Raw genomic sequence first — 16,092 nt, 5'->3', positions numbered from 1 at the left:
ATAGACCAGAATATCAGTATTTTAATAGATAGGCCTATATTTACAATTATATCAAAAAGAAACAAAGCACAAACATTTGCATGACCAGCAGCAACAGCAGGACATTTGCAAAATTATTTATTTACCCCCAACTCTCTTTGCAAAACACAATCCTTGCTCCCCTCTTCTTCCCAACCATTTCCTGCATAAACTGTTTTTTTTTTCTTTTTCATTTTCGCTACAAATCAGTGCACAGACAATTTGTAGGCTATCATTTTTAATAACAAATTCAGTGTCGCGCGAGAACTCCGGTCTCACGCACGTGTGATCTTCCGTTATTTCCTATCACTTCTCGCGTTTGTTTGTTTGTGAAACGTAGTTTGTTGACCAGGCAGAAGTTGTCGGCGATTCTTTCTTTTGTAAAGTCATGCAGTGTGAAACCTCCTGTCGCCGATCCATCGTGCAGTGTGAACACAGCAGCAACTGAATGTTACCCCAGATAGTCATGCAGTGTGAAAACAACAGTGACCCGATTATTTTGAAAATCGTGCAGTCTGAACTCGGCATTAGCTGCATATAAAATGCTAAAAATAACATTTCAACATCTTTTTTTTTTACTTAAAACCATTTTAAACTGTGACCGAAATATGATATAAATACTCAATGGTGTTTTAAAGTGAGCTTTAAGTAAAAGTGTAATATTAATTTAGCATCAGTGGACGTTGGTTTGGAGTTCATCTCCGCTCCATTCTCAGAGCCAGCAGTTGTTCCATTACGATCCACAGACTGGTCCTCCAAACCCTTTTTGTTCTCAATACAAGGTTGTTGTTGTTTTTTTTTAAAATGATTGAGTGCAACTTGTTTAGCCATACTAAAGCAAAATCAAGATACCATGATGATGACCCTTCTAACGAACGTTACCATTGTGCGAGCCAGATTGCAATAGTGCTACGTTGATATTGCATTGACCAATGAAAACACACCAACACATGACGCAACACTTAACTTTTTAAATATTTATCATCAGGCTTACTTATAATTTGACTGTTTTTAACATGTTATAGATAAAATACACCACATACAGTACTAATAGGATGTTTAACTTTACAGAGAAGTATTTTTTTTTGTGTGTGTGAATTTCTGATTGGGCGGGCAAGCTGTCAATGTGGGCGGGCCCAGGTTCACGCTTAGTGAGAAATATCAAATTGTCCAGTGTTGCTTATACAGTATTACGTCAAACTTCGCTCTTGCTGTCCTGCCAACAACACCGTAGAAAGATTCGTGGATGCTCTGACGTAGATCGAATGCTTGGTCTTGCAAACTTTATTTAAAGGGGCCGCAAAGCAAACAAGCATGTTGATCGGTATTTGTGCAGACTGTTATGTATAAAGCGTTTTTACTTAGACATAAGTAGGGTTGGGTATCGTTTGGGTTTTATACGATACCAGTACCTACTCGGTATTTTTTAAACGGTTCCGGTTCTTGAAACGGTACTTAAGAAAATAAAACCGCACACACTTTGTCAAAAAATAATACCTTTTTATTTACAGGGCCAAACTGGACACAATATTAACTTAAAACTTTAAACAATATAAATACAAGTAACATATGGTAATAATAAATAAACCAATATAAAATAAAAAATCACATTTACATAACATCAAATAAAACAATATTGTATCAAACAATGTAATAATACTGGAGATTAATAGAGATTACTACCAGGGTAATCTAATCTCGACATGGCTCCAGGTTCCCATGTTTTGTCTGCTTGAACCAGTCATGTAAGTTATCTGGTCATTGTACTAGTTACGCAGCGCTTAGCTTGGTATTTCGTTCCCACTGCGTCTCAGCTTGGCAGCATTGAGTGAACCTATGAAAGAGAACGTCTCTGGTTACTGGTGTAACCTATGTTCTCTGAATAGGGAACGAGACGCTGCATTCGCTGCCAAGATCCTCGCGCTGCCGACAAGCTTCCTTTTTCGGCAGAGAAATCTGAGGAGCAGATGATGGCGCGCGCGCAAATATAATATGACGACGTAAGGGCGTCGAGGCGGCGCCCGCGCCATCAGCCAATGGTTTGGCGTGATTCTATATGGGCTTCAGGCAATCGGCACACCCAGAGGGCGTTCTGACGCGTAATTTTACACATGAAATGCAGCCAAACCTTGGAGCGTTTTGTCTTCGGCATCTTCATTAATCCCCTCGCTATCAGCAGACGTTCCGGGAGTCTCCCGCATATTGATAATGGCTCCCTGATGCCCGCAAATTAGTTAAAATCTCCCGGAATCTAGAGCGAGCGAGCAAGAGTGCGCATGCGAGACAGAACAGACCGTATAGTGTAGTGCGCGCACGGCGGAGAGGGAGAGAGCGAGAGGCCTTACGCATGTGCGCCTTATGACACAGAGACTCCGGCACTGAAATCAGGCACCGAAATTTTCGTTCTTATTCGGTCTGGTTACTACCGTTTACGTTGGAACCGGTTCCCTATTGGCACCGCGTTTCGGTACCCAACCCTAGACATAAGTAATGGGTGGAGTCATGTGATGATGACGAAGTGATGTGCTGCAGAGAATATACAAGTGAATGTGAGCATTAAAGAGATGCAAGTTCTCTCGTTCCTGAATTGATGTTTCTGGCTCTTTTTTAGTGTCCTCTATCTTTATAAAAAGGGAAAGACACGACAAAGTGGCGACGAGGATGTTTGAAAGAACCCTGCGTGTTTGAATTGCCGGATACAAGTGTAGTGAAGTGCAGAAAACAGCTGAAAGAGACGCGAGCTCGTTATGGCTGGCGTCATAGGAAAAGACGTTATGGCTGGCGTCATAGGAAATATCGGACAATTCGACGAAAATGTTGAACAATGGAGCTCATACACGGATCGATTTGAATATTTCCTGCAGGCAAATGCCATTGAGGGTGAGAAGATTGTGCCTACGTTCCTCAGTGTGATGGGTGCAAAGACTTTCACTTTGCTACGCAGCCTCGTGCAGCCTAGGAAACCAGGTGAGAAAACTTATGCTGAGATTGTGGCAGTGTTGAGCGCACATTTTTCACCTAAATCGCTGGTGATAGGGGAACGATTTCGGTTTCAAAAGAGAAATCAGGAAGAGGGAGATATGGTTACTTACTTTGCTGCTGCACTGAAGAAACTTTCAAACATTGTGAATTCTGCAATGTTTTGAATGATACCATCAGGACCATTCAAAAAAAGTCTGTTAAGTGAAAGTAATCTCACATTGCAAAAAGCCACTGAAATAAGTGAAAGCATGGAACTTGCTGCTAAAGAAGCACAGCATTTCAGTAGCTCAGATAAAGTCCATAAATTGTCTGCTGATATGAGCACATTCCAGAATTCCCCTGGCAAAGCACCTACAAATGCAACATTGTTTTAGATGTGGCAACGTTGGACATCTCGCATCTGAGTGTTGGAGTAAAGAGTTGGTGTGTCGTAGTTGTGGGAAAAAGGCCACATAGAACGTGCTTGCAGAGGAAAACAAAAGGCTGCAAAACAAAAAATTCAGCAAAATGCCTGGCACATCAAAGAACAAGAAGAATTTGTATACAATGCAGTCAAATTGCAAGTACACAGATGACACTGATTCCTCCTCAGAGGAAGTTCCTTTGAATATTTTAGCCATGGAAGGAGACTCCAAAGGCTATTGGGTGACACCTGTCATTGAGGGAGAGCTGGTGTGTATGGAGATAGACACTGGCGCTGCTGTTTCTATCGTGTCAGATGCTGTGTACCACAAAACCCTAAAACATGTCTACTTAAAGCCATCCAAGATAGTGTTGAAAACGTATACAGGGGAGCCTGTGACTATTAGAGGGGTAATGGATGTGGAATTAAATGGTCAATCAGCAACGCTGGCACTGTATGTGATAAAAGGGAAATACCCAGCTTTACTAGGTCGAGAATGGCTAGAAACAATGAAACTGGACTGGCCGACGGTGCGGATGGTGTCAAAGGGAAACACGGAGCTCAGGGATGTTCTAGAAAAACATACTGATGTTTTCAAGGATGAACTGGGCACGATGAAAGACATTACAGCCAATATATTGAATATATTGGTCATGTGATCGGTGCTTATGGACTGCACAAGGCACCTTCAAAAGTAAGAGCCATACTAGAGGCTCCAGCACCACAGAATACCAGCCAGCTCCGCTCGTTCATAGGTCTTCTGAATTACTATGGACGATTCATCAGTGGATTAGCCACACTGTTGAAACCACTACACCAACTTCTGTGTAGTAACCAGTCATAGGAATGGACACAGCAATGTGAGACCACTTTTCAGCATCCGGTTTGCTCAGCTGCCATAATGATTTCCATTACACGAGAGTAGATGTTAAAGTAGATGGTAGATGTCCCAGAGTCACCCCCCTCCGTCCCCCACTCAACTCAGCCCAGCTTACTGACCTCTACATCCCTCCTGCTGCTGAGACCTAACAACAATTTCACAATCTCTCCGCAACCCAACCATACGCGCCAACCCGTTTGACTACGGCTGTCGAGCCCCACTGGTGCGTTAATGCAGTTTCAGTGGCAACGGTTCCGTATGGCATACCACCTACCGCAAAACACAATATCTGCCCAACCACCCGTCATTCACGCAATATACACAGGAACGTAATGACTGTAAATACTATACAACCTATACAAATAAACCAACAGACTCTTCAAGTTTTCAAGAATTCTACGAAACCGTAGCGTGGCGGCCTGTACACAGCCAGCTAGAATCTTTCCGTCTCAACCACAGCCATTTGCTGCTCCTTTCTGCTGCTTCAGATAAGTTCTTTACTGTGCGACGCAACTCTTGGCCACTGAATCCGACGTCTCTGAGGAACCGGGTTGTAGAGTGTGCCACAAAACCTCGACAACCCACTTCCACTGGATAAACCTGGACTCTCCATCCTCGCTGTTCTGCTTCAGTGGCCAGATGAGCATACCGCAGTTTCTTCCTCTCATATGCCTCATCTACCGCATCCTCCCATGGCACTGTTAACTCTATCAGTTGAACAATGCGTGCTGATCCAGACCACAAAACAATATCTGGTCGTAGGTTAGTGGTGGCAATCTCAGGTGGAAAAATAAGCCGTTGATCAAGATCAGCCAGCATCTTCCAGTCCCCAGCAGCTTCCAGTTGCCCTGGGCGAGAATTGGTGGAAACAAATAAAACAAACCAAGTGCGACCTGACTTCCTGGCTCACAGCGATTGATAGATCTGGCATCCCCGGAAAATTCAAAGCCTGGATCTACCAACACGGAGTCTTGCCAAGAATACTCTGGCCCCTGTTAGTCTACGAGGTACCATCATCAACAGTCGAGGTTCTAGAGAAGTCTATCAGCCAGTTCCTCAGAAAATGGCTGGGGCTCCCTCGGTCCTTGAGCAGCATTGCCCTGTACGGCCATTCCACCAAGCTGCATCTTCCTTTGAGTGGACTAACAGAGGAGTTCAAAGTCACCCGCTCCAGAGAGGTATTGATGTACAGGGACTCCAGGGACACAAAAGTCGCAGCAGCAGGAATCCTTGTGAAGACCGGGAGGAAGTGGCAGGCGCAAGAAGCCGTCAATAGAGCCGAGGCGCGACTAAGGCACAAAACGCTGGTGGGCTCCGTGGCAACGGGACGAGCAGGTCTTGGTTGTTTTCCCAAGCCACGTTACGATCTGGCTCGGGGAAAAGAGAGGCGCAGACTGATTCAGGACGAGATACGAGCAGAGGTGGAGGAAGAACGCTGCACCAAAATGGCCGGCATGTCCAAACAAGGAGCGTGGACCAGGTGGGAACATGCAGATCCACGCAGAATAACCTGGGCAGAGCTCTGGAAAGCAGAGCCTTTTCGGATTAAGTTTCTTGTCCAATCGGTCTATGACGTCCTCCCAAGCCCAGCTGACCTGCATACCTGGGGCCTGGCAGACACTCCTGAGTGCAAGCTGTGTCAGAAGAGGGGCACACTGGAGCACATTTTGAGCAGCTGCTCAAAAGCGCTAGGGGAGGGGCGGTACCGCTGGCGCCACGACCAGGTGTTAAAGGCTTTGGCTGACTCTATCCGCACAGCGATCCAGCTCAGCAAAACCCAGGCAGTCCCCAAACAAATAATCACCTTCATCAGAGCTGGGCAGAAGGAACAACACCTTAGCTCCTCGAGGGGGCTCCTCTCCACTGCTCATGATTGGCAGCTTCAAGTCGACCTTGGAAGACAGTTTAAGTTTCCAGGCAACATCACAGCCACTTCTCTCCGCCCGGACATGGTGCTAACATGAGTCTACTAAGCAAGTGGTCATCCTGGAACTAATTGTCCCCTGGGAAGACCGTATTGAAGAGGCCCACGAGCACAAGAGGGCTAAGTATGCAGAGCTCAGCTCGGAGTGCCGTTAGCAACGGCTGGAAAGCTCGCTGCGAGCCAGTCGAGGTCGGGTGCCGAGGTTTCGCTGGCCGCTCACTGCTGCGAGCCCTCAAACTCCTTGGAGTGAAAGGACTCCAGTTGAACAAAGCCACCACAAACATCTTAGAGGCCGCAGAGAGAAGATTAATTATGAAGATTAAAGACCCGAAACACCCTATGACCCAGTTCTTCACTGATGACGTGTCCAAGTAGCACCAAAAGGTGTATTCAAACTCTACACAGTTAAAAGTTGATCTGCATTCTCCACCGACGAGCTTATCGGGGATATCTGGCTCCACGTTTTGCTAGAATTCGGAATATTAACCCCGGTGTATAGCGTTTCCTATCGTGAGTATGTTTGCTTGAGCCTGAAGCCAAGGGAGAATGAATGGCAGCGTAACATTTTAGTTTTGTTTGTAGGCGCGTGATGAGGGCAATGGCTGCGTTCTAATCAAGTGCAGTGCTGTACGCTCCATGCTCTGTGCCTCATCGTAAAGTTGCTGTTCTGTTTCCAGCATGGGATTGTTCTGTTTTTCTTGTATTACAGAGAATAACTGTTCCCAGCACAGGACTGCTATGGTTCCAACAAGCTTTCTGGGTTGCTTTTAAGTGAGATTCTCTGTGCTTTCTAAGCTCTGTTTGCAGAAGTGTGTCTCAGCGTTATGCTTTAAGTTTCTTTGTTTTCCTTTTCTATTTTATTCTTTAATCTGTTTCAATGGCTTTGTATTTCTGAATTTGTATTTTGGTTTCAATTTATTTACTGTGATTATTGAATATTCCTTTATTTCATTTAACCATTATTACGGTTGAGCTTTACGGCTGCAGATATTTGGTCATTTGTTTATAATGTTTCTTTAATTTGAGTTTGCTTATGTTTTTGTTTTTGTTATTTGTGATTTGATTTATGCAGACTCGGGTGGGACACAGTATTTGGTCCCTTCCCTGAACTGCATTTAAGTGATACTTTATATTGTTTAATTATTGTGTTTTGCGAATGCATATCTCTGCTCCATTTTAATACCTCTATCTCTTGTTGTCGGCACGATCTGGGCACCGGGGGCAGACGAGCGACCTTCTTTGGGTGGTGGTGTGTCCTTCACCGTGTGTCATGCTCTTCACTGACATTAGTCGGTGTGTGTGCACTCTGATTGTAGTGATTTCATTATTTAAGGCTGTTTATTCTATCTGAGACTGCCGCTGTTGGTAAGCCCCGGTTCCTTTGTCAGTGATAATTGGACCTTTTAACTGTAAATGAAGTGTTTTGTATGATTACCTTTGTCTCTGGCTTAGAGATTAGACAACTAGATTAGAACCTGTGCGTGCCTTTAGAGGGCGTGTTTAATGCTTTGGGTGGAATTCCCAAGGTGGCGTAGTCGGAAACTTCAACTTGGTTATTGTAGCAATCTGTTCGTTAAGCACAGGTATAATTAGTGCTCCGCCCCGCCCTATAACGCTCAATTTGCCACACTAAATTGATTTGTGTTCGGCCCATCTGATCCAGATTACGCAGCAGATTTTTTTTTGGTCATTTTTGTTATCAATTTGTTTTGTGTAATATAGTGTGTCAAGTTTAAAGATGCAGAAAAGTGCCTAGATATTAAAAGTGTTAAGCCATCACTGCTAATTATCACACTATAATACAAGATTACTTGTCAAATTAAAAAATTAACTTGAAATCATTTTAATTAATGTGTAGAGAATGCAGAGTGATACATAAAAAATTTGAAATCCTGTTAGTTGGCCCTAAATCCCTTGTCTCCTCCCAACATGAATTCTCCATTAATATGGATGAAGTCAAAGTTTATCCTTCACCTACTATACGCAATCTTGAGGTACTATTTGATTCCAAATTAACCCCACATCAATCAGCTTGTTAAGTCCTGTTTTTTCCATCTCCGTTACATCGCCTGTATACAACCTTCGTTAAATCTTAAAGATGCTGAAACTGTTGTCCATGCTTTTATAACCTCATGTCTGGACTATTGTAACTCTTTGTTCTATGGCCTTCCCACTAAAACCATTAATCGCCTTCAACTAGTTAAAAATGCAGCTGCTCGTGCCCTTACATTGAACAAAAAATCAGCTCACATCACTCCCATCCAACAGCAATTGCATTGGCTCCCTGTTATCTATTGCATTCATGTTGCCAGTTCATGTTGTTATATCCTGATTGTATATTTGTAACTGTCAATACTATGCAAAGTGTTCTTGAAAGGCGCTATGTAAATAAAATGTATTATTATTATTATAATTCCTTGACCCAGTAAAAAATACTTAAAAAATAATCCTAAAAAAATAGGTTAAAGGAATAGTTCACCCAAAAATGAAAATTTTTGTCATCATTTACTCAGCCTGATGTTGTTCCAAACCTGTATGAGTTTCTTTCTTCTGTTCAACACAAAAGAAGATATTTTAACCTGACCGTTTGGGTGCCCATTGACTTCAATTGTATAGATACAAAATTAAATAAAAAATCTTCTTTTATGTTCAACAAAAGAAGGCCATAAGAGTGAATGGTGGCAGAATAAAAAATTGTAGGTGACCTATAACATTAAGATAAATGCTAAAGTGTGCCCCCTAAAAGTACAAGTGTCCCCTACCTGGCGCCCTGTTATCATGGTCTAGAACTGCCACTGATCTGCATATGTACAATAACGCGATCACCAACATTAAACACAAACAGCATATAAATCAAAACTGCCTAATGTTACTTAATGAAATGTTGACCCAGGACGAGCTTTAGGACTGTGAAGCTTTGGGGGTGTTGGTGGACTCGATCTACTCCGTCTGTGTTCCACAATGCATTTTGTGAAACATTTTATTCCTCACCAGACGTTCTGTTGTTGGAGATACAGATAAATGAGAGTCTTTAAATGTTCCTCAGTCTTCACTGTCTGTGACCCATCAGACTTATATATGTTAGAGTCGCCTCCTGCACATCTACATCCACTTCAACCAACCAACCAACCAAACAACCCAGCTACCTTTAGGCACTATATCTTGCACATTTGGATCAAAATGTATTGTGAAAAGCATTATGCCAATAAAACTATAATTGTTTTATAGGGTAGGGTGTATTCACACTAGGAAAGTCCGCTAGTTCACTTGCTTTGGTCCGGACCAAATACAGTGTTTGGTGTTGTTCGCTTTCACACTGCCCTTTTTGCACGTGAACCAAAATCTTTAAACAAAAACACATGTGTGCTAAGGTCATCTCTTCATTGGACAGAAATTGTAACCGTACCAGAGTTTGTTTTATAACCGGAGCGAGACCACCTCTTCAGCTGGGTCTTGGTATGGTTTTTTGGTCCACACCCGAGTGAGATTGCTGTATTCACACCTGCCCACAAGATCTGCACCAAGGGGGGAAACGAACTTGAGTTCAATTCAATCGAACCAAACAAGACAGGTATGAATACACCCTTAAAAATAAACTGAATTACTATATACTGGGCATTCTTTCCAAGTAAAGCATCACTGTTCCTACATACCATAATTCCTCAAATAAAAGCCGGGGCATTTATTTACCTAAACTGCAGAAGGTAACCGGCTTTTATTTGAAGCAGGCTTTTATTAGAGGCAGGCCTTTATTAAAAAAAAAAATCAAAATCAAATTTCCGTCTGGGTTCCAAATGCTCCTCAAGACATTTTCGTTTTCAATAAAGTTGTTGAAAAGACCGTTATACTTACTAGCAGCACTAAATGATATCTGTGTTACATCTATTACTACCATCTATTGGCTGTACGTTACGATGAACTTGAATGCACATTAGGGGATGTTTAAACCTGGCCACTTCATGCGTTTTCTCAGATCGGAAAGCTATCTGATTTATCAAAACAATTCTACTTAAATCTGCTCACAAATGCATGTTCGCAAAACGGATATAAATCGCACTATGTGCATATTTAATGGAGTTCACGTCACCGAAAGCAACAGATATGAGCTGCACTGCATTTGATAGATCAGCTAATTTCAAAATCAAAAGGCCGCAATAAGAGTGCGCGGCAAAAACCCTGGTAAGATCATTTCCTTTCTTTACTTTTAATGATGAGGAGTATTGTCTGCGACTTACTTTCACTTTAATTTGCAATAGTTTGCACGTTTGCTTTATGAATAGATGCTCAGCCGTGATGCGTGTTGCAGTAGCGTTGTCACAACTTGCTATTACATTACATAGCCTATAACACGCTCTCACACATTTATTTCTAAGCATGTTTGGGAGGAGTAAAATTTAGATACGTGGTTTCAACAATCAGATGCATTTGATTTACACTTGTGCAGTTTCGTCTGTAATCTTGTCTCAGATCTCCTCCTGAAGAAGTGGTTTGAGTGATCGGCTTTAAATCGTCTCGAATGCGCTTCGGATGGCATTTATATGGTCTTTTCACAATCAGATAGCCATCAGATCACAGAACACGCATGAAGTGGACAGGTGTAACATCTCTTCAATGAAAGGCATTTAGGAGATTATCCACACTAATTTTCCCCCGGCCTTTATTTGAGACCGGTCTTCATTTGTCCGTGTTGATCATGCACCCGGCCACTATCAGAGGCCCGGTGTTTATTTGAATACCGGTTTTTATTTGAGGAATTACGGTACATTTGCAAGTTGCATTAGCCTTTGACACTCTAACATAAGCTGCAAATCATTTACTGTGATAATGCTGAAGAACAAGTCTGATAATTAAATAAGCCCTAAATGATCCTTAAATTGGGTTGTTTGAAATAATTTCTTGACTAAAGCCATTGTGAGTTTCTAGAAACGGCTATTTTAGATGACAACGCCTTGCCCATAAAGCACTTTTGCACAAAAGCAATAAGTCTTCACAGGGAATCGTCAGGTTCACGCCACCAACAGATACACCCAAGAAAAAGACAGTGAGGATTTAAAGCTTTAAAAAGTGACTTCCGTCCTCGATTATATGTCTGTGGCAGTCATGCAACATCAGCTCCAGAAACACTCACAGCTGGAAATTAGGGATAGCCGATATGGACTTAAAACTATATCATAATATTTTCTGGTAAATATTGCGATAACGATATCAATGACGATATAAAAATATAGTACCATTCACTACTGTTTTTGGCTACAAGTGATGGCTGCCGAAACACAAACATTGATCTAAAGTAAAACGTACTCATCATCATATAGGCTCCTATAATATACCAATTACATAAAAGAATAAATAAAAAAAGTACAAATCCAAACACCAGCCCTTGCAGAAATCGAAAATTTATAAAGTTAAAAAGTTAGCTAGCAGATATACGTTTCTTCTGTAAAAGTGCAGATGTTTAAATAGTGCAATTGTACTGAAAAACATCACACAATAATAATTACACACAATAATAATTCAAATCAATTACAAATTTAAAATGTAAAAAACTAACAATAATACTGATAAGATAATAATACTACTATGAATTCTACTACTAATAACAATATAAACCGCACTAAGGATGGATGAGCTGCTGGGTTTGTGAATATTAATCACGCCTGCGTTTGCACATTAGTTCTCTTTCATAGGTTCACTCAACGCTGCGGAAAGCGCAGTGGGATATTCTCTGAATGTGCCGATTGTCTGAAGCCTTATAGAATCACGCCAATTCATTGGCTGATGGCGTCCGCGCAATATGGCTCTGCCCCGACGCTCTTACGTCGCATCATTACATATTCGCGCGCGCGCCATCTGCTCCTCAGATTTCTCTACCTTCAGAACGAAGCGGTCACGTTGCCCTTCGCTCGTGATTTTTCTGAGCTACAAATACATCTAGGATTATTCTCGGCGCTTCTGCGACTGTTCAAGCGGAACTCTGTTTCTCCTTACGGTGAAGTTGCCATGGATTACAGACGCTGTACTCCGCCATGTGCTCGTTACATCGCTAACGACGACCCACACAGTAAGTGCGTTAAGTGTTTGGGTTTTTCACATGCACGTGAGGCAGTTATAGGATCGTCTAAATGCAAATTCTGTGAAAATTTGTTGCTCAAAACCCTCAAATCGCGGCTCGCGGTCTTTGAGAGGGAATCATTCGTCTCCCCCTGTCGCGGTTCGGTTCGAATTCGGTTCGGCTACACTCTTCAGTTTTGCCGCAATCCCCCCCTTGTTTCAACGGGGTGTTTCCTACTGTAGTAGACAGCGCCACTCAGGCTTCTGTACTTCAGCAGGAAATCTCTTCCCTCCTTCTCAAAGGAGCAATAGAGGAGATTACTCCAGGGGAAACCGAGCGGGGCTTTTACAGCCGTTACTTCCTGGTCCCGAAGAAGGGCGGCGGTTTGCGTCCCATACTGGACCTCCACCGACTGAACTTCGCCCTTTACAAAGGGAAATTTAAGATGTTGACGTTGAAAGCTATCATATCTCAGATTCGGCAAGGGGATTGGTTCGTGACGATAGACCTAAAGGATGCTTATTTTCACATCCAGGTTGTACAGCGACACAGGCAGTTCCTCAGGTTCGCCGTTGGAGAAAGGGCGTTCCAGTACAGGGTCCTTCCCTTCGACCTATCTCTGGCCCCGAGGACATTCACGAAGTGCATGGATGCAGCTCTGGCCCCATTGCGGCTCCAGGGCATCCGTGTTCTAAATTACCTGGACGATTGGCTCATTTTAGCCCAGTCCAGGAAGCTAGTGGCCCACCACAGAGACATCGTTCTGAGTCATATCCAGTCTCTCGGTTTGAGGTTGAACTCGGAGAAGAGTGTTCTTGATCCGGCTCAAAGCACCGTGTTCTTGGGGGTGAACATGGATTCCGTTCTCATGCAGGCCCGCTTGGCCCCTGCACGGATTTCCAGCTTGATGACATGCTTGGCTCGTTATATGCTAGGCCATCATGTGTCTGTGGGCACCTGCCGCACGATGCTGGGCCTTATGGCCGCGGCCTCCTCCGTGCTACCGCTGGGCCTACTCCACATGAGACCCTTCATGTGGTGGGTGAAACTCTCAGGGGTTCGACCCTCCGGGTCAACCCTTCGCCTACTGAAGGTATCGCGCGGTTGCTTTCGAGCCCTGTCAGTTTGGCGGGACCCTCTTTTTCTTCGGAAAGGGGTCAGCATGGGTGCGGTATCTCGTCGCCAGATGATTACGACGGATGCCTCTCTCACCGGCTGGAGAGCGGTTTTCAAGGGCAGACCAGCGTGTGGGGTCTGGACCGGAGAGGCTCTCTCTTGGCACATAAACTGCCTGGAGTTAAGAGCCGTTTTTCTGGCTCTGCATCATTTCCTCCCTCTTCTAGAGGGTCACCATGTCATTGTCAGAACAGACAACATGGCAGTGGTGTCTCACGTGAACCGGCAGGGAGGTTCTCGGTCACGCACCCTAGACAGGCATGCGCGTCACCTTCTCCTGTGGTCTCAGAGCAGATTCCTATCTCTAAGAGCGGTTCATGTCCCGGGGGTTCTGAACCTCGCAGCAGATTTTCTGTCGAGACAGAAACTCAGATCGGGGGAATGGATGTTGAACCGCCAGACGATGGCCCTGATCTGGGAGGTTTTTGGAGAGGCGGAGGTGGACCTCTTTGCATCTCAAGAGTCGTCCCAATGCCCGCTTTGGTTCTCCCTGAGTCCCCCGGCCCCATTGGGGATAGATGCGTTCGCTCACCCTTGGCCAACGCAGAAACTCTATGCCTTCCCGCCCATCAAACTGATCCAGGCGGTCTTGGCCAGAGTGAGAGAGAGCGGAGTCCGCCGCCTCCTGGTAGCTCCGTTCTGGCCATCTCAAGCATGGTTTTCGGAGCTAATTCCTCTACTGGAATCTTCCCCCTGGAGGATCCCGGTCAGGGAAGATCTGCTGTCCCAGTTACAGGGCAGGATATGGCATCCTTGCCCAGACATGTGGAAGCTGTATGTTTGGCCGAACAGAGGCCGTTAGCATTAAGCTCTGGTCTCCCAACTGACGTTCAGGAGACCATTGCGAGTGCTAGAGCCCCTTCTACAAGGAGATTATATTCTTCCGAATGGAAGGTTTTTGAGACTTGGTGCTTAGCACATGATAGGAGCCCAGTTAACTGCCCTGCTGGTTCAGTACTGGAATTCCTGCAGGAGAAGTTTGCGGCTGGAGCAGCCGCTACCACTCTCAGAGTTTATGTTGCGGCTATTGCAGCGCATAGGGAATCGGATGAGGTTCCCCTGGGCAAATTAAGGTTAGCTTCTGCCTTTATGCGTGGGGTGAAGCGCCTGAAACCGGCTCGCTCCCCTAGAGTTCCCTCATGGGATCTTTCTGTTGTCCTAGAGGGTTTTACAAAAGCCCCCTTTGAGCCCTTGGAGTCAGCCCCGGAGAGGATTCTGACTCTCAAGGTTTCTTTTTTGTTAGCTTTGTCCTCATTAAAGCGGGTGGGAGACTTACAAGCTCTTTCTGTTAGCGAGTCTTGCTTGGACTTTGCCCCTGGCCTGGTCAAAGTTTCCTTGAGGCCGAGACCAGGGTATGTCCCCAAGGTTCTTTCCTCAACTTTCCGCTCACAGGTAGTTAACCTTAACGCTTTCCACCCTCCTCCATTTTCGTCTGAGGAAGATAGGAAGCTTAACTTGCTCTGCCCAGTTCGTTCTCTTAAGATATATGTAGACCGCTCAGGCGGTTGGAGGAAATCTAACCAGCTTCTGGTTTGCTTCGGTGCTAGCCGCCGTGGGCTTGCTGCATCAAAGCAGAGGATTTCTCACTGGGTCACAGAGGCTATCTCGTTGGCTTACGGGGTGCGTGGTTGCCTTCACCTCTTAGCATTAGAGCACATTCCACCAGAAGTGTAGCATCTTCTCAAGCTCTTTTCAGAGGAGCACTTTTGGAGGATATTTGTGTTGCGGCAGGCTGGTCCTCTCCGCACACTTTTGTAAGGTTCTATAGCTTGGATCTTGACATGACCCCGAGTTCCCAGGTTCTTTCTGTTTGAACTCATTTCGGTCGTTGTCTCTTATCTACCAGTTATAAAAGTGCTATAGCTTGGCGAGTTTGATAGTCCGTTCCCACTGCGCTTTCCGCAGCGTTGAGTGAACCTATGAAAGAGAACGTCTCTGGTTACTTGTGTAACCTATGTTCTCTGAATAGGGAACGAGACGCTGCGTTAGCGGCCAAGCTCCTCGCGCTGCTGACAGTTTCTTTTCGGCAGAGAAATCTGAGGAGCAGATGGCGCACGCGCGAATATGTAATGATGCGACGTAAAAACGTCGGGGCGGAGCCATATCGCGCGGACGCCATCAGCCAATGAATTGGCGTGATTCTATAAGGCTTCAGACAATCGGCACATTCAGAGAATATCCCACTGCGCTTTCCGCAGCGTCTCGTTCCCTATTCAGAGAACATAGGTTACACAAGTAACCAGAGACGTTTCTGCTGGCTCATAAAGGCTGAACAATTCCAAATTAACTACCGGTGCCAAATCAATACTTTTAAAATGGTACCGGTGCCTGAACCGATACCTTTATAAAAATAAAAATAAAAAGAGGCACAAAATGATGGTGAATGACATTAAAGAACAGCTTTTTTATTGAAAAAAAAATTAACAATATATTAAAGTTTTAAAGTAATTCATTTGCAGAAATATGACCACATTTGCCTTCTCAGGCAAAATATTACATCTCTCCTGACTTATTGCATGTCGCTCACAAGGTCTTGTGTCTCTGGCTCAGTGCAAGCCAAAGCGCGAACGCAGGTTTGAATTTAGCAGTTGATGATCACGCGATGCACTGAACGTTCTAATCATAGCGATCGTACGCGTCAAAGCGTTAACTAGCGA

The sequence above is a fragment of the Rhinichthys klamathensis genome, unplaced genomic scaffold (assembly GCF_029890125.1).
Source record: "Rhinichthys klamathensis goyatoka isolate OS25496 unplaced genomic scaffold, OSU_Roscu_1.1 h1tg000393l_1, whole genome shotgun sequence".
Taxonomy (NCBI): domain Eukaryota; kingdom Metazoa; phylum Chordata; class Actinopteri; order Cypriniformes; family Leuciscidae; genus Rhinichthys; species Rhinichthys klamathensis.
This window is presented reverse-complemented; position numbering follows the sequence as displayed.